At 46.3% G+C, this 24,776-nt stretch overlaps 1 long non-coding RNA gene across 2 annotated transcripts; it reads left to right on the plus strand.

Moving 5' to 3' along the window:
• LOC117860609 (uncharacterized) lies at positions 1 to 24,776 on the plus strand. 2 transcript variants are annotated; one of them, XR_011898426.1, is made up of 3 exons: positions 18 to 434; positions 20,428 to 20,481; positions 20,962 to 24,776. It is a non-coding gene; the product is annotated as an uncharacterized lncRNA (long non-coding RNA). The 2 variants fall into 2 exon arrangements; XR_011898427.1 differs by lacking the exon at positions 20,428 to 20,481 and having other exon boundaries at positions 1 to 434.

Raw genomic sequence — 24,776 nt, forward strand, 5'->3', positions numbered from 1 at the left:
ACCAAAAAAAGACAATGTGTTCCTTGCTTTTCGTATCATTGCCTCAGCAAAGGAAATATTGGGCCTTTGGAAAAAAGCAAACCCTGGATTCGACATGGAATACATTCTTTACTTGTCCATAGGCATCCAGCAGCCTTTGGCAAAGAAATGAATTCAAAGCTATGCCTTGGGCTCTCGACAGGGAATACATTCTTTACTTGTCCATAGGCATCCAGCAGCCTTTGGCAAAGAAAAGAATTCAAAGATATGCCTTGGACTCTTGGGGGTATATATACTCTCCATGACCGTGGTTGGTTGGTTGTTTTCAATTTGCTGCATCGGTTCATCCTCCCACGCTTGTTCAGTTTTTAATCTCTCAAGACAAGATTATCTCATCACATATATCAACAGCCTCGTCAAATGCAAGTACGGAATGCTGATTCATCGGAAACCAGGTACTGTTTCCATGCATAAAACTTTTTTTTTTCAATTTATCATGAGGCCAGGACATAGTATTCTGGCTAGATCGTCGTTTTGTTGGTGTTTTTATTCAACTGGAAACAATAATGATAGAGGCGCTCTGTATGGTCTTGTGCACTTAATCGTGGTGCAATTATGTGTTTTTTTTTTGGTTGGGGGTCGTCCAAGTTTCTGTGTGTATCTGGAAACCGAGTTCATTGACAAGGTGACTTCGGACAAATAACAAACCTCTTGGCTCCTAACTAAGCCGGAAGTGGTAGATCACCAAGAAAACAAGCTAGAAAGGAGGTTTATAGTTTTTAAGGATACTCCCTTTATTCATAAATAAGTAACGTTTTAGATATTGGGATTGGTAAGGTCTCTGAAACATAATTTTGTCTACAAATTTTTGTTGCAAAATATTTGTGAAATTATATTATGGAGCACATATAATCTATCGTTTTCAAATCTCCGAACTCTACACATAAGAAATATTATTAAATGGTTGACTTGACAATCGCTAGTTTTTTAAGTAAGAGGGAGTAATTATGATTGTACTTGTGCCCACTCATAGAAAAGTATAATGTATCTTATTTTTATACCATTCATATTCAAATAGTAAATAGTGGCGTTCACAAATGAACATTGAGGACACTTAACAAGTAATAAGAGTTAACTTGTAACAACATGTGTCGTACATACATCTATGAGTCCACCAGAAGATTTGGACAGTTCCAAATACAGGACTGGACATCCAGATGCATCTGACATGAAGACCATAGTGCAGGGCGACGTAGTCTACATGGCAAGATATAAACTAGTCGAGGATTAGGAAAGTACTCATTGTAATAGAGTAGGGTCTTTCTAGTCGTATCCTTAAACTAACCGACTTGTAATCCTACCCGCGAATATATAAGGCGAGGCAAGGACCTCCTCCAAAGCAATTCAACCCAACCAACACACAGGATATAGGGTATTATGCTATTTAGCAGCCTGAACCTATCTAAATTGTATGTCTACGTTTACCTTCGAGTTCCTGATCTCGACGAGCCCCACCAACCAAAATACTAACTCGGGCACCCTCCTCGGTAGGTTGCTGGGTCTAAACATCGACAGCTGGCGCGCCAGGTAGGGTGTTCTCGCCGAGAATCCGCTGGCGAACTCGATGGCATAAGTCATCATCAAGCCCGTCGTCGCTTTTAAGGAAGGCGCAATGTTCATCTTCGGCTCCTGGGTTTGTGTTGCAGATGGTGCCGAAAGCTTCCACTGCTACATTGCGCCGGCCTCGAAGAAGAAACCCTCAACCATGAAGCTCTAGCGCAAGGCGTTGGAAGATCTCGTCAAAAATTTCAGTGAATTTTCAACCTCCGACCTAATCAAAGGCGGTAGCAGGGGGGAGAGGGACGAGTTCGAGGACAACTCGACTTCTTCTTCTAGACGGTCTAGCTCATGCGAGTCGGCGCACCAGCCATTGCATGAGTCGGACTACTCCCGAGCTCTACTCCCGTTCGGACTTCACAACACGGCCACTGTCTACCAGGCAACCACGTTCATATTACTTGCGGTGGGCTTCATCAAAGAAGTTTTCCATCCAAAGTGGCTCGCCAATCCCATCTTGGTCAGAAAGAAGAACAACAATGAGTGACAGATGTGCATCGACTACACCGACCTCAACAAGCATTGTCCAAAGGATCCCCTTGGGCTCAGGTCATCGACTCTACAGATGGTTGCGCCCTTCTCTGCTTCCTCGATTGCTACTTAGGGTATCACTAGATATCTCTCAAAGAAGAGGATCAGATCAAGACCGCGTTCATCACCCCATACGGAGCTTTCTGCTACACGATAATGTTGTTTGTGTTGAAGAGCGCTGGTGCAACGTATCAACGGGCCATCCAAGATTGCTTCAAGAAACATCTACATCGCAATGTTGAGGCGTATGTGGATGACATGGTCGTAAAGACTAGAAATCATGACGACTTGATTGCGGATCTAGAAGAAACTTTCGCAAGTCTGCAAGAGTTTTGGTGGAAGCTCAACCCGACTAAGTGTGTCTTTGGCGTGCCGTCTGGAAAACTACTCGGATTTATCATCAGTCACCGATGAATTGAAGCTAACCTTGAGAAGATCCCCAGCATCACTAATATGCATGCTCCATCAAGCATCAAGGATGTCCAGAAGTTGACTGGATGTATAGCGGCACTCAACAGATTGATCTCAAGGCTTGGAGAATGGAGCCTACCCTTCTTCAAACTACTCAAGCGACAAGACAAGTTCCAGTGGTTCGAGGAGGCTAACAAGACTATGCAACAACTCAAAGACTTCTTGTTCAAGCCACCGGTCCTCATCGCTCCAACCACGAATGAAGATATGCTGCTCTACATCGCCACAACTACTCACATCGTCAGCACAACGATTGTGGTTGAAAGACCAGAACCATGCCATATATACAAGGTACAAAGGCCATCTATTTTGTTAATGAGGTGTTGTCAGATTCCAAGGCTAGGAACACAATATCTCCGTAGTCATTGACTTCCTCTGGGAGAAATTCTCCACAATCGAGATGCCATAGGTAGGATCTCAAAATGGGCAGTTGAGCTTGGAGCATTGTCCCTGGAATTCAAGTCGAGGACTGTGATCAAGTCCTAAGCCCTAGTTGATTTGAGGGCAGAGTGGCAAGGGTTAGGGATAGATCCCCAGTACCCGCAAGGAAGGAAGAAGACGAACTCCTACTAGGATTCCCCTGTAATCGTACTAGAACTCATACGATGTAATTCTACTAGGACTCCTCCTGTATCCGACTAGTTATCCCGCCCTCTGGAGTGTATAAAGGAGGGCAGGGGTACCTAGATCGACAGAGTTCGGAACACATAGAACCACAAAGAGGTTCAACACCAAACAACACCCAAGTGCAGGACGCAATATACAACACCCCAAACAGGATGTAGGGTACTACGCTACTCTGGCGGCTCGAACCTGTATAAATCCGTATCTTGTGCCCATGCTTTTACCTTCGAGTTCCAGGTCCGGCGATTCCCCATCAACCAATATACTACCTCAGATACCCCTGTGGTAGGTTGCTGGGTATAAAACACTGATAGCTAGCGCGCTAGGTAGGGGTGATTGTTAAGATCATCGGGTGAGCTTGAAGGACCCATCATCAATATCAAACTAATCAGCGTGATGATATCTCCACGTCAATCAAGGCCAAGCTGGTGGATTCCGCGTCTCCGAATCCCGTTCCGCCTCTGCACGTCGACTTCCAGGCACTCAATTTCGAGCCAAACTCATGTCGCCGAATCCAACTAGAGTTCAATGCAGCGGTGCGTGCCCTGCTCATCCAGTGAGTCTGCAATGCTGGATAAAGAAATACAGTATTTTCACGAAAATCAAAGCAGAGGTCAAACTCGGACTCGCTGCTGCGGTTTTGAATTAAAGAAAATCCGACAGTTCCAGCTATACAAATGTCATGTCCGCACGTACGGGCTGTTGACAAGCAAGCAAGCATACATGTAGAGACCAATAAAGCAAGAGCAAGGTCACGTCAATCATTACAGGGCCTTGTGAATAGCAAACATGCTATCGCTAGATCGTTAATGCTGTGAAGAGAAGGCGGCAAATGGCACCGGAATTGACAAAGCGTTAGCAAAATTACTCTTCTGGACTACTAGTTGAGGACGGTCGATTACTCGTCTCGACTAGTTACTAGTCGAGGATGACTACTTCGACTACTCTTCTCGACTACTTCGATGGGCGACTCACCGATGACTACTACGATTGCGCCGTAACGCTCGCCAATGACTACTTCGACTACTCATCCGACTAGAAAACTAGTCGAGGGCGGATTCCATGTGACCGACAACTAGTAGTCGGCTTCATCAACTACCATCGCGGCTTCATCAATGACTGTCACGGCTTCATCGATAATCGTCCACGAATCAAGCTAAGTCACTTTTTAAATTATTTTTCTCGTGCTTGTTTCAGAATGATTGATCAAGCGCACAACATGCACTCTACTCGCTGGAGGGTAGCAAACTCTTGCGCACAACATGCGCTCTACTCGTCGAAGGGCAGCAAACTCTTGCGCGCAATCGCACTCTCTTTTTGTCGCAACAACGACTACTTATTCATTTTTGTCTTCTCTTAAGGTCACTAATCTTCTTGAGCAGAACACGCCTTAATTCGTGAAAGCCTCGGATCATCTGTCATGCCTAAATGCCAGGATACATACACGAGACAAAGATCTCATCTGTCCAAATGGCAGTGCCCGTACGCGTACAAGAGACAAAGAGCTTGTCACGCAGTGGCTACGGCTAAACGCAGACTGAGAGCCTAAATGCAATAGGCTAACTACTCGGGAGAAATATGGCCAAAACAAGAGGATGACACAAAACATTTTATATTGATCACTGAATAAATTTCAGTAGTTTCAATATTCTACAAATATGCTACATAATGTATGCATCTTTTCTTTCAGGTCAAACTTCAGCGACAACGCTCCAGAACGCTAAGTGTACTTCCAGTAGCTCCACTAGCTCCTAGGCTTGGGGGCTAAATGCCAATTACTACTAAAAAATACTTCCAGTGGCTCAACAGCTTCCAAGCTCGGGGGCTAAGCGCCAATAACTACTCGACATGGCTCCTACGGCTCACCTGGGGCATAAACTCAGGGACTGGACACCGCAAAACTACTCGGATGACGACTTGTGTGAAGAGTCAAGATCCTTGAATTTGATTATTCAATCAATCCAAGGCTTGGGGGTTGATAAGCTACACCCAACAATTAATTTTTTCAAGACAAAGGAAGAAGATTCGAGATTTTATTGACCCTCAGCCTGATTCTACGATTCAACCTAAGGCTCGGAAGATACTCCATATGAAGTGTGACTTTCGCCACCCTCCATATATGAAGATTACATAATCAAGATGATCAAAGGCTTTGAGCACACCATAGCCTCATGGCAGTTTTGAGGAACTTTGAAGATCTAACCAGACAAAGTACTCGAAGAGCACCAGAACTACTCGGCGAGGATCTGAAAAGTACTCGAAGACTGCCGCATTCGGCTATGAAGCGCTCGGGGGCTTGTCAGGGATAGATCCCCCAGTACCCACAAGGAAGGAAGAAGACGGACTCCTACTAGGATTCCCCTATAATCCTACTAGGACTCATACCATGTAATTCTACTAGGACTCCTTGTATCCATCTAGTTATCCTGCCCCTGGAGTATATAAAGGAGGGCAGGGATACCTAGATCGGCAGACTTCAGAACCCATAGAACCACCAAGAGGTTCAACACCAAACAACACCCAAGCGCAGGGCATAATATACAACACTCCAATAGGATGTAGGGTATTACGCTACTCTGGCGGTCCGAACCTGTATAAATTCATGTCCTGTGTCTGCGCTTTTACCTTCGAGTTCCAGATCCGATGATTCCCCATCAACCAATCTACTACCTCGGGTACCCTTGTGGTAGGTTGCCGGGTATAAAACACCAACAGCGGGAGAATCAACTGCCAACACCAGTGGAGCGTCCAGAGCACTGGGTTATTTCTTAATCATTGTTAAACAATGTCAATATTGCAATATAAATTCTATAAGGGCAACAAATAGACCTTTAAGTTGAAAAGGAAAAAGGCAAATAAGTTAAGGGCCCATGAAATTTATTGCACAAAATAAATATAGCAAAGGGGCAAGACCGTTGAATTGAACCCTAACCACTGTATCAATGAGTTAAACCCTAATCAGTAGATCTTTGCGGCTAAGGGGGTGAGATTTGCATCGGCGCACTTTATCTATGGGAGTTTGGGGGTGTTGGGCAAATGACGTCCATGTCGGTGTTTTGTACCTATAAACCTACCAAGCGGTATCCCAAGGTTGTAGATTGGTTGGTGGGGGATCACCGGACCTGGATCTCGAAGATGAAAGTGAGGACACAAAACACAGATTTATACAGGTTCGGGCCGCCAGAGTAGCATAATACCCTACATCCTGTTTGGGGTGTTGTATATTGCGCCCTGCACTTGGGTGTTGTTTGGTGTTGAGGATTTGGTCCTCTGTTGTGGTTCAATGAGGTCTTCACATACTGATCTAGGGACCCCTGCTCTCCTTTATATACCCAGGGGGTGGGATTACTACTCAGTTACAAGGTATGAGTCCTAGTAGGACTACATGGTATGTGTCCTAGTAGGATTGTAGAGGAATCCTAGTAGGAGTTGTAGGAGTCCGTCTTCTTCCTTGTGGGTATTGTGGATCTATCCCCGATAAGCCCTCGAGTGCTTCATAGTTGAATGCAGCAGCCTTGGTTACTTTCAGATCCTCGCCGAGTAGTTTTGGTGCTCGTCGAGTACTTTGTCTGGCTGAATCTTCAAAATTCCTCAAAACTGCCATGAGGCTATGGTGTGTTCAAGCCCTCGATTGTCTTGATTTTGTAATCTTCATCTTTGGAATGTGATATGAAGGGCGGCGGAAGTCGCATTCCATGTGGAGTAGCCCCCAAGCTATAGGTTTAATCGAAGAATCAGGCTGAGGGTCAAAAATTGAATCTTCTTCTTTCATCTTGAAAAAATCAACTGTTGGGTGTAACTAATCAGCCCCCGAGCCTTGGAATGATTAATTAATCAATCCAACGATCTTTCTCTTCACACAAGTCATCATCCGAGTAGTTTTGTGGCATTCATCCCCCGAGCTTATACTCCAGGTGAGCCATAGGATCCACGTCGAGTAGTTATTGGCGCTTAGCCCCCGAGTTTGAGAGCTAGCGGAGCTACTGGAGGTATTCGAGTAGTAATTGACGTTTAGCCCTCGAGCTTGGAAGCTAGCTGAGCCACTGGAGATATTCCGAGTAGTAATTAGCTCTTAGCCCCTGAGCCTGGTGTCGCACATACATCTATGGGTCCACCAGAAGGTTTGGACAGATCCACATATGGAGCTGTACACCAAGGTGTATCAGACATATGGAGGCTACGGTGCAGGATGATGTAGTCCACATGGAGTCTAAGGGACTAGTTGAGGATAAGAAAACTACTCTTGATAGTTGGAGTAGAACTCTCTAGTCGAATTCGACTAGTACTCTTGTAAAACAACCGCTCTATAACCCTGCTCCCCTAGTATATAAGGGTGGGCAGGGACCCCCTCAAAACAAGTTCAATCCAATACAAGCAAACAACACACAAGATGTAAGGTATTATGCGATCTAGCGGCCTGAACCTGTCTAAATCACGTGCCTACGTACACTATCGAGCTCCTAATTTCGGCGACACCCACCAACCAAAACTCTACCCCGGGTACTCCCATGGTAGGTTGGTGGGTTAAAACACCGACAGCTGGCACGTCAGGTAGGGGATGTCGCCAAACTTTCCCTTGCGGGTTCAATGGCTCAAGTCATCATCAAGCTTGCAGTTGTGTTTGAAGCTGGCACGACGTTCGTCTTCGACTCTTGGATCTGCGTCGCAGACGGCACTGGAAGCTTCCACCGCTACATTGCGGAGGCCCCGGAGAAGAGGCTCCACAACATTAGCCTTCGTCGCCAAGCTATGGAGGATTCCGTCGAGAAATTCAATGAATTTTTCAATCTAACCAGAAGCAAGTTCGAGTACAACTCGGACTCTACATCCACTCATACTGGTCCCCACGAGCAGGCAATCCAGCCATTGTGTGAATCAAATCAAATTCTGAGCCAATTCCCGTTCGGACTCCAAAACGCGGCTTTGGTTCATCAAGCAACTCTATCCAAATTACAGTCCGAATTGAAGGTGCTGGACCACGACTTCGACTTCTACTCGAATTTCATCGAGGAAATTCCTTTATCAGGTCTGCAGCAGGGCCTGGTAATCACTTCAACACCTCAAGGAAGATTCGTCTACTGGCTGGGCATGAAGCCATCTTTTCTCGCCCAGGACAATGAGTCAAAACTTATTGCCCACCTCGACGTTCTCCCATACGAAGAGGGCACACCCTTGTTGCCCATCCATGAAGAAGATGGCTCCACAGAAGTCAACGACTATTAAGATTCACCCAGGATAGACGGGAAGCCATCAAGAAAGAGCTAGCAAAACTACTGACGGCAGGCTTCATAAAGGAAGTCTTCCATCCTGAGTGGCTTGCCAATCCAGTCCTGGTCCATAAGAAGAACAACAATGAGTGCATAATGTGCGTTGACTACACAGATCTCAACAAACACTATCCAAAGGATCCTTTCGGACTCCCAAGGATTGATCAAGTTGTCGATTCCATAGCTGGATGCGCGCTACTCTGTTTCCTGGATTGCTACTCGGGATATCACCAGATAGCTCTCAAGAAAGAAAATCAAGCCAAAACTACGTTCATCACCCCCTATGGAGCTTTCTGCTACACGACGACGTCCTTTGGGTTGAAAAATGCAGGTGTCACCTATCAACGCGCAATCCAGATGTGCTTCGAGAAACAGCTATACCGCAACGTGGAGGCGTATGTGGATGACGTGGTAGTCAAAACAAGAAATTCAGACGACCTCATCGCTGACTTGGAAGAAACCTTCACTAGTCTACAAACCGTTTCGGTGGAAACTCAACCCAACAAAGTGTGTCTTTGGTGTACTGTCTGAAAAACTACTTGGGTTTATTATTAGCCATAGAGGCATTGAAGCAAATCCCGAGAAAATAACCGCCATAACCGACATGCAAGCTCCGTTCGGCATCAAGGATGTACATAAGCATTTTAAGGCTTGGAGAACAGGGTCTCCCTTTCTTCAAACTACTCAAGTGGCAAGACAAGTTCCAATGGACTGAGGAAGCAGCCAAAGCTTTGCTGCAATTGAAGGATTTCTTATCAAAGTCACTGATCCTCACAGCACCAACTCCAAATGAAGACTTGCTGCTATACATTGCTGCAACTACTCACATCGTAAGCATGGTGATAGTAGTTGAGAGGTCTGAACAAGGCCACGTATACAAAGTCCAGAGGACAGTCTATTTTGTCAACAAAGTACTCTCAGATTCCAAGACCCGGGACCCACCGGTCCAGAAAATGTTGTACGCTATACTACTCACCTCCAGAAAGCTGTAGCACTATTTCCAAGAACACAAAATCTCCGTTATCACTGACTCCCCTCGAGTGGTATTCTCCACAATCGAGATGCCACAGGAAGGATTTCAAAATGGGTAGTGGAACTCGGAGCATTGTCCCTAGAATTCAAGTTAAGAACTATAATCAAATCCCAAGCTCTAGTTGATTTCATGGCGAAGTGGAGGGAAAATCAGCTACTGACACCTGCAGAGCGCCAAGAGCATTGGGTTATGTACTTTGATAGATCACTCAAGCTTGAAGGTGGCGGCGCGGTGGTACTCTTGATATCCCCCAAAGGGGAGCAACTGAAGTATGTTCTCTAGATCTTCTGGGAGGCATCCAACAACGAAGCCGAGTATGAAGCATTACTACACAGGCTACGCTTGGCAATATCACTGGGAATCAAAAGACTATTAGGCTACGACAACTCGCTAGTAGTCATCAACCAAGTCAGAAATGAGTGGGATCACAACAAAGAAAATATGGACGCATACTGCAGAGAAGTACGCAAGCTTTAAAACAAATTTTTAGGGTTGGAGTTTCACCATATAGTCGGCGACAACAACATTGCCACGGATGTCCTATCCAAGTTGGGTTCAACACGTGCCCAAGTTCCAACAGGAGTCTTCGTCCACAAACTTTGCAAGCCATCCATAGCAGAGCAGGCACCCTCTACAACCACCAATCGCGGTCCTGTAGAACCAGATGGGGAGGTTATGATGATTGATGTGGATTGGAGAACTCCATTTATCGACTTCATAATAGAGCATAAACTACCCTCAGACGAGACACAGACAGAACAAGTCTTATGATGAAGCAAGAACTATATTTTAGTTGGAGACAAGCTCTATAGAAGAGGCGCATCTTTAGGAGTATTCATGAAGTGTGTTACACGGGAAGATGACAAGGACATATTGGAGGAGATACACAAAGGAATATGTGGCAACCATGCATCCTCGCACATGATCGAGGCCAAAGCATTTAGAGCAACATTCTACTGGCCAAACGCCCTAGCAGATGCTGAGGAGCTAGTCCACCGATGCTAAGGGTGTCAGTTCTTCACCGAGCAGCAATGTGTCCCTGCCTACAAGTTCATCACCATACCTCCAACATGGCATTTCGCATGCTGGGGGCTTGATATGATTAGTCTGCTTCCAACAGCACCCGTAGGATTTAATCAAGTATTGGTAGCCATAGACAAGTTCACTAAGTGGATCGAAGTGAAGCCAGTAACCTACCCCAAGGTAGACACAATACTCGACTTCCTTGACGAGATCGTTCACCGCTATGGATTCCCAAACCGGATCATTACGGACCTGGGTTCAAATTTCAATAACCATGAGTTTTGGGAGTACTGTGAAAATAGTGGCATCGATGTTCATTACATCTCCGTTGCTCATCCGAGGGCCAATGGCCAGGTTGAGTGCACCAACGAGATGCTATTGGAAGCTTTGAAGAAAAGGCTACACGACATTGGCAACACCAAAGGAGGCAAGTGGCTCAAGGAACTACCCAATGTTCTCTAGGGGCTACATACTTAGTCGTGCAAGCCTACGGGGCAGTCACCCTACTTCCTAGTCTATGGATCAGAAGCTATCCTCCCTATTGATGTCATGTGTAAATCTTCTACAGTTGAAAAATACAATGGAAGGGGCAGTAGAGGAAACAGGGCTTCTGGATATAGACAGCCTAGAAGAGTCTCGCTGTGCAGCACTCGTCTAGTCAGCAAGGTATCTTGAAGGGCTCCACCGCTATCATGATCATTACGTCAAAGAACGTTCTTTCAGCATTGGCGATATGGTCCTCAAGCGTATTCAAGACACCAAGGGGCTGCACAAGCTAAATTCACCATGGAAAGGGCTGTACATTGTATCCAAGGTCACAGGCCTAGGATTGTATAGCTACAACATCTCTTCGGCGAAGATGTCAAGAACTCGTGGAACATCGAGCATCTTTATTATTTCTATCCATAGTCAGAAGACTACGGAGCATTGTAAACAAGCCACTCGTCAACAGTTTTAGTCTTTACGCATATTAATGCAATTAGTTCTCAGTGATATCTGACTACTCGCCCTCGCTCCAATCGCGACTTGCAAAAGCGAGCCAGTAGAAATTTGTGAGCTATTAAGCTCTTTGGGCCACAACGCCCCCGTACGACTTGTAATTACAAGTCTACACGAGTTATTGAACTCATTCAGCAGTTTGCTAAGTGGACTAGCGGCGCAAAAGCCACCAAGTCGTCAAAGAGTAAACAAACTACTCATTCGACTACTTATAAATGCATTTTTCGTATTAACGAATTTTGTAGGATACATCAATGTATCCTTCTCAAGAAGCCGGGGCAACATACATACAACAAATATGCTCAACAACAATCACCAGTCACAACAGAAATCCCAGGCTTTTACAATATCACGCAAAGCGTGTGTGGACATCCCCAGGACTACTCTACACCTCGGAGCAAGAAGCATCAAGGTGGGAGAAGAAAAACGAGCGCACGCAAGAAAGCTGCACCCATGGAACCACACCACACTCCTCCACCAGCAGTTACCTGGATAAAGATCGAGACACACGGTGCCTCCTTGTTATGAGGATTCTTCTAGCATCGTGGCTGCCAGACTCGACCGAAGGGTCTGTGGAGGGAAGGTAGGAGTTCCTTATGAGAAATCTTCTAGCACCGGGAGATTCATTGGAAGCTATCATTAGCAAAGAGCAAAAGCCTCAAGCCAACTATCACTATAACCTGAGCCATGAGTTCCCCGAAGGCAGAAGCTACTCTATTTATAGCCAAGACAACAAGCTACTGTCCAGGAGTGCTATACCACGTGCCCATGACAACACAGTAAAAATCTCCCCGAGTGCCAGATGCTGGTACAGTATTCACGTGAAGACTTTATCGTTAGGAATATGAAGCTAGTGCTCACATGCGTGTCATCCTGTTCACAAAAAGACAAGGGTGACTAGTACTCCCATGTGTCCCTCCTAACAAAGTGGTAATAATAGAAAAGTGACAAGGAGAAACATTTCACTGCAAGGACTATGGGAGAAACTACTCAAAGCTACCCAATAATTGACTTTAGAGGAAGCTTACAATAGTAATCTTGGGCGTGGATACTCAACTTGGTCAATTAAAAGACAATCAAGATCAGGATTGAGATGCACTAAGAGTATTGCAAGATCACAAATCAAAAGGGCAGGAAACTACTAGAAGACCAAAAGTTATCTTTACAGCTGCAAAGCTAATGTCTATTACACCCAGCAAAAAGAAGGGAAAAGATAAGACTACTGCAAATCCAAGAACTTGGCTACTTCTTCAGTGATGGGATCCATCTCTTCCATATAGACCTAAAAAACTTCGTCAGTGCAGTCCCCAGCGATCCCCTTCGCAACAGGAGATAGGTCAGCCTTGGGGTAAAAAGACTTGACAAAGCTTAACAGCTGCTTGGATACAGATTTCGCCATGCCTTGGACATAGCTGGTGATTTTCAACGGTGCATCCCGAATCCTGTCTAGTAGTAGGTGAGGCTCCACACCTTCAACAGGGGGCTCCACCATATCCACCAAGGGCTGGGTTGCCTCCGACCATCGCTGGAGTTTGTCTTGTTGTGCCTGGATAGTATTGATAGCCTCGACAAGTCTAACTTCACCATCCTGGCGCATCTTGGATTCTTTCTCCAGATTATTCTCCATCTTTTCCACTTGACGCACAAGCTTATCGTGTTGCTCTGTCAACCGATAGAACACGTTCTTCCAATTGATGATAGAGTTCTTCAAGGCAGTCTCCTGGTTCTTATACTCTGCAAAGCAGGAAGTCAAGCAAGAGACTACAGATTAGAGACAGATGGGGGATGCATATGTGAGTACTCATCCTCAACCTTGTGGTGTAACGACTTGTTCCGGGCGACAAGGCGGCCCTTATCATGTTGAAAGTCTTGCCTCTCCGCTCGAAAAGATGCCGTTGTGCTATCAAACTTCGTGACAATTTGGGAGGACTGACGTCTCTCATCATCTAGATGCTTCTCCAACAACTGAATCCGGTGCACGGCTTTGCCATGTTCCCACAAGAACTGAGCATTCTGGCGGGAATGATTGATCAATTCATGTTCACCACAAATCAGTACTCGGAGACGCTCAAAAGACAACTCGCATTCACCAAGATACAAAGCACAAAGACAAGTGCGAAATTTACCTTAGTGTATGATGCAACACGCTGGTTCATCTCCCGAATATGGGCCACCGTCTACAGATCCAGTAGAGGGCTTTCGAAACCAAGAACCCCCTCAGGCTGCATCAGGCCCTCGGTGGCCGACTCACCCCTCGAACCAGGCACCAAGACTAGTTCACGCCCTGGTGTCTCTGCTTCAGGCAATGTCCGAGCGGTGGCAGCCACGGCTTCAAGAGTACGAGCAGCTTTGAGCTTAGTGGCCCCAGGGTCAGCAGCACGGAGAGGGATCGCATCGAAGACTTCTGAAGCAGATGGATTCTCCAACGGAACAGCCTCGGGAAGTACTCGGGGCAAAGTAGGCTCGGGGGCTGGCACCGCCACGTCCTTCAGTGAGCTAATCACATCCTGCATCAGCGTAGCAACAAGAGATGTGGCGCTCGCCTCTGGCACTAGAGCCGGATCCTCTTCTACCGGGACCACGGTTGAATCGGGAGCTGGATCTGCACCTGAGCGACTCGTGCCATCAGCTGTCGATTCTGGATTCGACGCCCCAAGGTCTGCATTTGAAGACATTCTACGCAAGAAAGAACATCAAGGAAAGAAAAACAAGTACTCAACATGAAATTGGTACTCGCAATCAAATAGAGTACTAACCTGGCGGATCTCCGCAGCTTCAGCAACGGATTTCCCACCAAGCGCATTAACTGGGGAGCGGGAGCAGTCACCCTTGGCATGGCACACGGCGGCACCTCTTGACCTAGGCCAGCCAGGGTACTCTTGTCTTCATCTCCTATGGGTACTTCTGTACCCGCAAGCCTCACATCAGCAGCAGGGGGTTCGCGATCATCTTCAGTGCCAATGTCCTCCCCTGCAACAGGAATTTCAAAAGGGGCGACGTCGGTAGTCGTCTCCGTCACCCCGACTACATCATCGGCAGCCTACAGTACAAAAGAACTCAAGATCAGTAGTCTGGAGCTCGACTGCAACAACATCCCAAGGTCTTGACCTGCTCCAAAGGCTATTATCGGTGGGGGTGCGCTCTCGACAACGCAAAGATTATGCGAAACACGCCTACCACTTGTCATCCATCTCTTCCTCAGTGGTGGGGCTGCACTAGCATCAAATTCATCCTCAGCAGGATGCTTTGATGCACCAGAAGATGCTCTGGTCTACTCGACGGTACGGGGCTGCAAAATAAAATCCTCAGCAAGGTCAGTATCAGAGCTGCTGAGGGACTTGGTCTCTTCATCGTCCTCCTCCTCTTCCTCTTGGGTGGCCCCAAGCACATTTCCCCCTAGTCCCAACGCTCACCGCACATTTTTACAATCACCAGCGCTAGGGGAAGGAGGGGGCGAAAAGAACACGAGTGCGTCCTTCTACACAGAAGGAAATAAGTCGGCAAAGAAGATCAACAATGCATAGGTACTTGGAAGCTAAGGCTATAGGTACTTACTTCTCTCGGTTTGTTGAAGGCATCGAACTCTTCGACTACCTGAGGGATGCCTTTGACATTCTTGAACATCCGGTTCAATCTCACCATCACCTCATCAGTAGAAATGTCCTCAGGCAACATTCTCAATGGATCATCAAGGCCTGAGTACTCCTAACCCCATGTATGATGAAGCTGCAGGGGTTGTACTTGTCTATTCAAGAAACTGGCAGCCACCACAATGCCTGTCAGCCCTTTCTTCTTCAGTTTGTTGATCCTGGCCAGAAGTTCAGGTACTTGCATACTTTCCCCGGTCGTCGGCAGATCGATCCATCTGCTGTTACACTTTGGGCGGTGACCAGTAACTTTGGGCAGTTGTGGTTTATGATTTTCAACATAAAACTATTTTTCCTTCCACCTGGAATGCGAATCAAAGGTTTCGTAGTCCAGATATAGACTACTATTATTCTCCCGGATCTAGATACCGGCTCCTCCGACTACCTCGGTATGATCATTGCTTGGCTGCGACTTGACACGAAAAATCTTCCAGGACAAGTTGAAGAGGGGCTGGATCCCCAAGAAAGCTTCACACAGATGCACGAAGATGGCAATGTGAAGGATACTATTGGGATTCAGATGAACAAGTTGCAGGTGGTAGTACTCCAGAAGACCATGGAAGAAATCGGAAGTGGGGATAGCAAAACCTCGCTCGACGAATAGCCCGAAGGTTATTGTTTCATTGGGATGAGCTTCAAAAGGCCACGCATCACCATAAGCACATCTCTAGCCTATGGTTGCCTACTCCTTCAACAGCTTCGCTGCCACCAGCTCCAAAATCTCTGCTTCCTTCATGGTAGAACTCTTCCAGGCCATGGCCTGATTTGGCGGCGCAGTCTGGTCGGTTTTTCCATATTTCAGCGGCAGCAGTTGGGGCTCCTTCCCCTTCTTGGAACTCGTGACTTTCTTCCCCATGCTGATCCTCGTGAGCCTGCTCACGCGTATGCGCTCGGGGGCTTGGTGGAAGGGAGGGGTGGTGCTAGCGTTCTAAGATTGGATTGCGGCGGCGCTCGGAAGCTAGGGTTTTTGCAGAGGCAAATGGCAGACGACAAATGACAGCATGAATGGGAGGGGTAACTTTCCTCATTCTTTTATAACAGTGGTAGAGTTAATGGGGTAATGGCCCGGTGTTTTCGCATTAGGGTAAAATTTTGGACTTACCCATCGGTCGCAAGATATTCTGTAGTAGACAATATGGAAGCTGAAAGGTCACGGTGACTGTTGGATGACCCTTATACCTCCTAAAACTAGTCATGTAACAGCTCGGGGGTTGCGTACACCGTGTCCGTTGGCTAAAAATTTCTTTTTCTTCAAGATCAATACAAAGACAATACAGATGCATATTGACCCTCAGCCTGATTCTTCGATTCAACCTAAGGCTCGGGGGCTACTCCATATGGAATGCGATTTTCATCGCACTTCCATATAAAGATTTGAAGACAGATATTCCACATACAATGTCAGATGAGGCTTGAGCACATTCCAGTCGCATGTCAGTGCCCGAGTACTTGGAGACTCAGTCACGACAGAAGTACTCAGAGAGCACTAGAAACTAGTTAGATGAAGTCTATGAAGGTACTCGAGACTGTTGCATTTGACTAAAACGTACTCGAGGGCTTGTCGTACATACATCTACGGGTCCACCAGAAGGTTTGGATAGATCCGCTTATGGAGCTGTACACCGAGGCGTATCAGACATGGAGGCTACGATGCAAGATGACGTAGTCTACATGGAGTCCAAGGGACTAGTCGAGGACAAGGAAACTACTCTTGATAGTTGGAGTAGAAATCTCTAGTCGAATCCGACTAGTACTTTTGTAAAACAACCGTCCTGTAACCATGCTCCCTCAGTATATAATGGCGGGCAGGGACCCCCTCAAAATAAGTTCAATCCAATACAACCAAACAACACACATGACGTAGGGTATTACACGATCTAGCGGCCTGAACCTGTCTAAATCACGTGCCTACGTACACCATCGAGCTCCTGATTTCGGCGACATCCACCAACCAAAACTTTACCCCGGGTACTCCCGTGGTAGGTTGCCGGGTTAAAACACCGACACCTGGGAGCTAGCGGAGCCCTTATAGGTACGATGAGCGTCCTGGAGAGTCATCGCCGAAACTTGACCTAAAAAAAGAAATGCATAACAATGTAGCATATTTGTAGAATTTGGAACTACTGAATTTTTATTCAGTGATGAATATAATGTAAATGTTGTGTGTCATGCTCTTTTTTCAGCCATAGTTTTCCCAAGTAGTTGCCTGTTATATTTAGGCTCTCAGTACCTGTTTAGCTATTGCCACTATGTGTGAGATCTTTATCTCGTGTGCACGTACTAGCACTGCTGCTACGAAGATCTTTGTCTCGCATCGTAGCGTTAAGGCATGACAGAAGATCCGAGGCTATCACGAATTATAGCATGTTCTGCTCAAGGATATTGGCGACCGTTAAGAGAAGACATTTAAAATAAGTAGTCGGCAGACCCGCTCCTACCCACCCTGGGGTATCATAGCATGTCGGGAATCGAGGAGGGACATACTGGACATAACAACTCCCGTCGGTTGGGGGCTCTGCCACCCTGCCTTTCGATCGATACACAGTTGAGGAGGCCGATCACGAACGTGAGAGCATGATTATGCTTAAAGTAGTCATTAAGACTTTTCTGCCTTTTGACGAGAAGAGCGTGTGTTGCCATGCATAGGATTTGTGCCTCCTTAGGGTGTAGCCGCTGCGAGCCTCCAACACTCAGTGCACCAAACTTTGTGGCAGAGCCTCCTAATTCGGTGTACCAAGCCTGTGGCGGAGCTTACGGAACTCGATGCACCAAACCCGTGGTGATAGCCTCACTAATTCAGTGTACCAAGCCCATGGCTGTCGGTCAACATGCCCTAGGAATAATTGACAAAGTGTAGCTCTGGAGGGTAATTTCCGTTGAGAGGCTACACAAATAAGTAGTCGGCACGTTGCCTTGCATGCGGAAAACAAGTTGGAAAATTCATATAAAATAATTAAAAAGTGACTTAGCTTGATTCGTGGATGATTGTCGATGAAGTCGTGTCGATTGTTGACGAAGCCAACTAGTCGGAGTCGATTCCGACTAGTTGTTGATCACGTGGAACCTGCCCTCAACTAGTTTTCTAGTCGAGACAAGTAGTTGAAGTAGACCATCCTCAACTAGTTTTCTAGTTGAGACGAGTAATCAAAATAGTCTGTCCTCGACTAGCCAAAATGAGTAGTCGAAGTAGTCGTCACCGACTTATTATTTGCCTCAATTTGCGCGTGACTTGACCGACGAGCCGTATGCAGCAGCCTGCGGCGGAAATTGATTTGGTCTTCGATTGGAACTCTAACTCGGTGACTTGCTTCTTGTCGAGTAAATTGACCTTGATGATGAGGTCCTTCAAGCTCACCCGATGATCTCGACGATCACCCATACCTTGCACGCCAGATGTCGGTGTTTTATACCCGGCAACCTACCAAGGTGTATCCTGATGTAGTAGATTGGTTGGTGGGGGATCATCGGACCTAGAACTCGAAGGTAAAAGTGAGGACACAAGACACAGATTTATACAGGTTTGGATCACTAGAGTAACGTAATACCCTACGTCCTATTTGGGGTGTTGTATATTGCGCCCTGCGCTTGGGTGTTGTTTGGTGTTGAGGATTTGGTTCTCTGTTGTGGTCCAATGAGATCTTCACATACTATTTAGGGACCCCTGCCCTCCTTTATATACTCAGGGGGTGGGATTACTAGTTGGTTACAAGGTAGGCATTCTAGCAGAATTACATGGTATGAGTTATAGTAGGAGTAATAGTCCTAGTAGGAGTAACCAGGAGTCCGTTTTCTTCCCTCCTTGCGGGTATTGTGATCTATTCCCGATAGTCCATGAGCAGCGTATAAATAGGGATAAGTTCCCGATAGTCCATGAGCGGCGTATAGATAGGGATAAGTGGAAAACATCGTAGAGCAACTAGAATCGAGAACTAACGTGTGAATTTGCTAAGTTGCTATTAAGTTTGCTGTACCTGGGTCTATAGGAATATTTGTCGAGTTAGAGACACTGAGCTAAAATTGTTGAACGTATATATTGACATGGATCATATTTTTATTTCCTACCTAGTACCTAGGCTGGGCTCTAGGCCGTTGCACTATTGGCTTATTAGTTATTACCCATAGCGCCAGCCACGGAAGTATATCGGAGTAACTTTTCCACCTGTACATATACCATTCTCTACCTAATATTAAAGAAAATAAGGCTTCTACCTCTTTTTTTTCATCCGTCATGATCATTTTGTAAAAAATCCCTCAACTTTTTAGTAATCAACCCGCAATCCAAATGCTGAATAGATGGGGGGCTCGGTGGAAAAAGGAGGGAAGGGAGGGGGTTAAATCAAAACAAACGGTAATCGCTTCTGCCAAACTTTTTCAGATTCTGCTCCAGCAGCGAGCTGGGGTCAGCCCAGGCCCACCTGTCACGCCGAGGCTGGCGGCCCATGCCCCAACCGGACCACACTGCCAAGGTCGCAGCGGCCCACGCTCAGCCCGTGCAATGCCGTGGCCGGCCGGCATGCGCCCCTTTCCTCCAAGCCACGCCCCGCGCTGGATCTGGATCCGACGGGAACGGGCGGCGGCGACGGAGAGCAGGGAGGGGCAACAGAAAGCAGGGAGGACGCGGAGCGGGGGAGCTAGGCGGCGGGGAGCGAGGGCGGGTGGCGACGAAGCAGGGGAGCTAGGCCGCAGAGCGGCCTCGCGGCGGTTGGCGGAGCGAGCGGTCGGCGGGGAGCGAGGCGGGCAGCGGGGAGCCTGGTGTGCGGGATGCGCCTGGTGTGCGGGCGGTGGGAGTGGATGGGAAGTGTGCGGGGTGCGCCTGGTGTTCGGGCGGTGCGAGTGGATGGGAGGGATGAATGAACCTAGAAATCGCTTATACAGTTGTCCACTATATTGCGGGTTCGCTTATATAATCCTCATATACTCTAAGATTAAAATTAGAATGATTGCATGGTACTAGGAATCACTCGCTTAAATAAAAAGTGTAATAAGTAGGAGTAGAAAAAATATGTTAAGTCAAAATTCTACTGATTTTGTAGCAAATGTATAGAGATCCGTTATAATAAAATATAGTAGTAGAAATATAAAAATACACGAAGTTTAGAAAATACGACCACATTTCCCCGTACCATGGGCATCTTACTACTATTATTAATTTATCTTTTTGTTATTTTGCTGTCCTTGCAATTGCAAATAACATTCATGTTTTGCTAGTCACTCTAGCTTTCTCGTTTTTTTCCAGATCGGAGGTGTCAAGTGTTTTCCATTGTATCGATGCCCTACTACAGACCTCATTGTAATACTCAATACTTCTACGCATAAATACAATACGCTATGATGATCAGTTCTTCAAAACTTTTTGGTTGTCCAAATCTGTTAAAATCACTAATCCTACCAATCTACCATCACTGGTATGCACATGACGATGGAATTTTCACACATGATATGTGCTATGTAATTTATGAACATGAAAAAGAAATTCCAAAATTCCCACGTGACGAGTACAGTCTCATTTATTCACATGTGGAAACTTCAAGAGCAGTTCGATGTGATCTCCCTGCACGCACGTCCTAAAAGTATAGAAGCGTCTAATTTGAGAGAAGAGAAGGAAAAAAATTTCAATAAAGCTACTTAACCATTTTATTAAAAAGATAAGCAATACTGTTATTTCAGTTGTTCACTAGACAACACATTCTGCAAAATTACAAGTTAGTTTATATTACGATTTATAACATCATAGCTACTGATCACCCCAACGCGGGCCTTAATTTTTCAGGATTTCAATCGGCGATGGTTCGTCGTCGTATGATAGGGGGTGGTTCGGCTCTCAGTTTGAAGAAAAAATGACGGAGTGGATCAAGGAGCACCCGGTGTTATGGAATGGAGGAATCGGACCGGCAGCTTCATTCGTGCCGACCCTGACCAGGCTTCTATTCAAGCAAACCAAGGACATATATGGGTCCTACGACCACGTAATAACTGCAAGGCTGTCACCTATGGCTGCGATAGAAGGCAGGATCCCCTGCTATCGGCGGGTGGCATTGGAAGTCCTCATGGCAACGGCAAGAAGTTTCAACCTTGACGACGACGACCTTAAGGAGGTCAATCAACTTGCTGCGGAAGAGAGCTACTATGGTTACGGCATGGTCTCTGATATGCTGGTGCTCAAGGCATTCGGAAAAGATTACCATTTGGATATTGAAGAACGGTTGTTATTTGCAAAACACCTTCCCTATAGGGACCTTCCGTCCCTGTTCCCTATACCTAGAATGATCCAGGAAATGTTGCGGGGGAGGAGGCGTCTTCTGCTTGTTGAAAACCTGCAGGTCCCTGTTCCAATGGAAGTGTTGTTTCTCAGTACACAATTTAGGCCATCAGTATTGCAGCCAAATGGGTGGATCATCTCAACTAATTCCAAGGATGTCTGCAACAAAAGCAGAAATTGGGGTCTGGAATATTACCATACCCTTCATTTCGATGATCTCCGAGGGCGAGATTGGATCACATTGATTAAAGAGGCCTTACAGGATGCAGCTGGATCAATCCATAGCACACTGGTCCATCAGCAACGGGAAGACAAGTTTTGGCATCACGTAGCTCAGAGGTGCCTGTATTACGGCATCCTCTACTGTCCAATGCAAGGAGCTGCTGCTAGACATGACATTACCTGCCCCTCTATAACCTCCGATGAGCTGGTTCGCTGTTGGGTGGCCGAGGACCTGCTTTCTCCAATAACAACCATCACTGGTACTCCGCAGACGACCACCGGCAGAAACTACAGGTCTGCGTTAGAAGCAGGAAAAGTTGTAATTCAAGCCTTGCAAGAATATTCATTGCTGCCAAACCCGCCATCAAGCACTTCTTCAATGGACACTGGAGTTTCAGTGCTAGCAATGGGTGTTCCCCGACTCAAGGAGGAGGAACTTTTCTATCATGAGAAGATTGACCGACTGAGATGGGTCTCATTTATGAATGATGATGGTAGGCATGTAAGTTGGGATTGGAGGGAGAATTGGGCCAGTGCTTACATGGACTGGAGCTTTCTAGGGGAAAGGATTAGCACCCTTATCCTAAGAGGCTACTCAAACATATCAGACTTTCCTTTTGATAGAGTGTTAGACCACCACCTGCATGTTCTTGATCTGTCCTATACACCCATAAATTCACTTCCACCATCTCTCTCACGGCTATCCAATCTTCGCTTGTTCTCACTCAGAGGCTGCTCCAACCTCGAGACCTTGTCTTCACCACAACACACTTGTGAGGAAGAAACTCGACCTCTTTCCTGTCTGGGAAGCCTCGAAACCCTTGATATGAACGGGGTTCCCTTGCTTGAGCTAACCCAACAAGATTGCAGCAACAAGAGCAATCTGCACTTCCTTGATCTATCAGGTTCGAGAATCACCATTCTACCTTCTGAATTCTTCTCTGAAATGTCAAGTCTTGAGGAGCTAATGCTTGGTAATTGCATCCATCTCAAAGAACTACCTCCTTCCCTGGCCCAACTGTCCAATCTGTTGATCCTTCATCTAGAGGGGACTCAGATTATTTCTTTTCCACAGGATACATTTGAAGCAATGCAAAGGCTTCATACACTCAAGCTCATCGACAACATGGTCCTCATGTCACTCCCAACGTCACTATCTAAAGCCAATGGCCTCAGAGAGCTACATATTAATAATTGCAAAAGATTAAGGCTTCAATTTCTCTGGGAACAAGTACTAGGCCTTGAAGATCTTTACATACAAACATGGGAGGCCTTGGAAGATATCAAAATCCATGGGCACCCTAATCTGAGAACCTTCTCAGTCTCTGGACCGTGGATTAGGTGCCTGTCCTTGCGTGGGTGCAACAAACTCAAGATTGTCAACATCAGTGACGATCTTACGGCCTTGGAGGATGTTGATCTTTCTGGAACAGCTATTGAGGAGGTCCCTCACAGCCTTCCAAATCTGCCCCAACTCAGGATGCTACTCCTTCTGAATGTCCCTTGTTTTAAGAGATTCCCTTGGCATCGGTTGGTCCGTTTTCCGAAGGTTTTCTGTTTGGATAACTGTTTAGATGATGGTAATCACCTTTCGCAGATGTTTTGCCAGAAGGAAACTGACAATATTGCTCAAATCAACATAAATGATTCCAGGATCTTTCATAGCTTCAATGAGGATGCTGCCAACAAGTTAGTCAAGGAAGGACAATTTTTTCAGTCTTTCAATGTCCAGATAAAACCTTGCAGTGTGAGAGGTAAGGAGCCACGGGACAAACCATGTACCGTGATTCAAAGACAATTACCTTATCTTGATGTCAGTTGTTCTGAGGCTGCCACCATTGTGCCCATGATGAAACTTGAGCCAAGAAGACGCCATGTTGAGATATCTGCAATGAATCAGTACCCAAATGGCTTAAGGATTCTCCCTGTCACAAACTCACTATTCATTATAGACGATGCTTCTATCAGATGCGTCAGTGACCTCAATTGTAATCTCATGTCGCTAGAAGTATGCCAGCTCCAACACTGCCACAAAATGTCTGTTGTATTCGGAATGCAGTCTGATCGCACGGGGCCAATGGTATACGATAAGGTTGGGACATGGCCATTCATAGTGCTTTTAGTATTTCCAGCCCTGAAGATATTGCAGGCCTCCAATCTTAATAACCTAGTATGCGTTTTGGAGACCAGCGCTTTGGCATATATTGAGCACCATCTCTGGAGCTGGAATCTGGAGCTGAAGCTGCTAAAACACATTCACCTGGAGCACTGCCCTCGTCTGGAGAAAATTTTCCCATCCTGTTTGTCATTACCTGCACTGGAAACTCTGGTCATTCTCTTCTGCCCCAGCCTCAAGACAATTTTCTACAAAACACATGAACTACCACAATCAGTAGCACCTTGTCCACTTCCGAATATCGAAAACATCTACCTTCAGGAGCTACCACAACTGCAGCACATCCATGAGGATGCCATGTTACGTTTCGCAACACCAAAGTGGGAGACTCTCTTGGTCCGCAGCTGCCGATCACTTCGTCGCCTCCCATTCCTGAAGGAACATCCGAAGTCGAAGGTGAAGGTCAGCGGAGAGCATTACTGGTGGGACAGGCTGCAGCTGAGCCTGCCAGAGCAAGGCAACTACTACCTGCAGGTTCCTCCACCACCGGAGTTCGCATCCGGCAAGAAAAAAGTCATCATCAAAAGCTACCTTCGGTGAGTCTCATCAGCGCCATGCACACCCAAGGTCGTCTGATCCACACTCTCTATTTGTTTCTGCGAGTTTAACGACATGCCCTGGTTGCAGCATGAGTGTGTCCTGCGCTCTGTGCAAGTGTGTTGTGTACTGTTTCTTGTAATAATAATATTGCTTTCCAAAGGGACATCAGACATGTAATATTTGTGGGGGTTTGCTGTTTGTTTGGATTTTGTTTTGTCCATTCAACTACAATCGTTGTGCTTTTATGCATGCATGAAGCATGACAATGCAAGTTGGGTTGTCGTCATGTATCAAGGCTTGTATGTTTGCATTGTGTGAGGTGAGGGTGAACTGAAAGATGTTTGTGATTTGCAACGGTTAATGTACTCTGTCAGTGTATCGTTGTACT

The sequence above is a fragment of the Setaria viridis genome, chromosome 6 (assembly GCF_005286985.2).
Source record: "Setaria viridis chromosome 6, Setaria_viridis_v4.0, whole genome shotgun sequence".
Classification (NCBI taxonomy): Eukaryota; Viridiplantae; Streptophyta; class Magnoliopsida; order Poales; family Poaceae; genus Setaria; species Setaria viridis.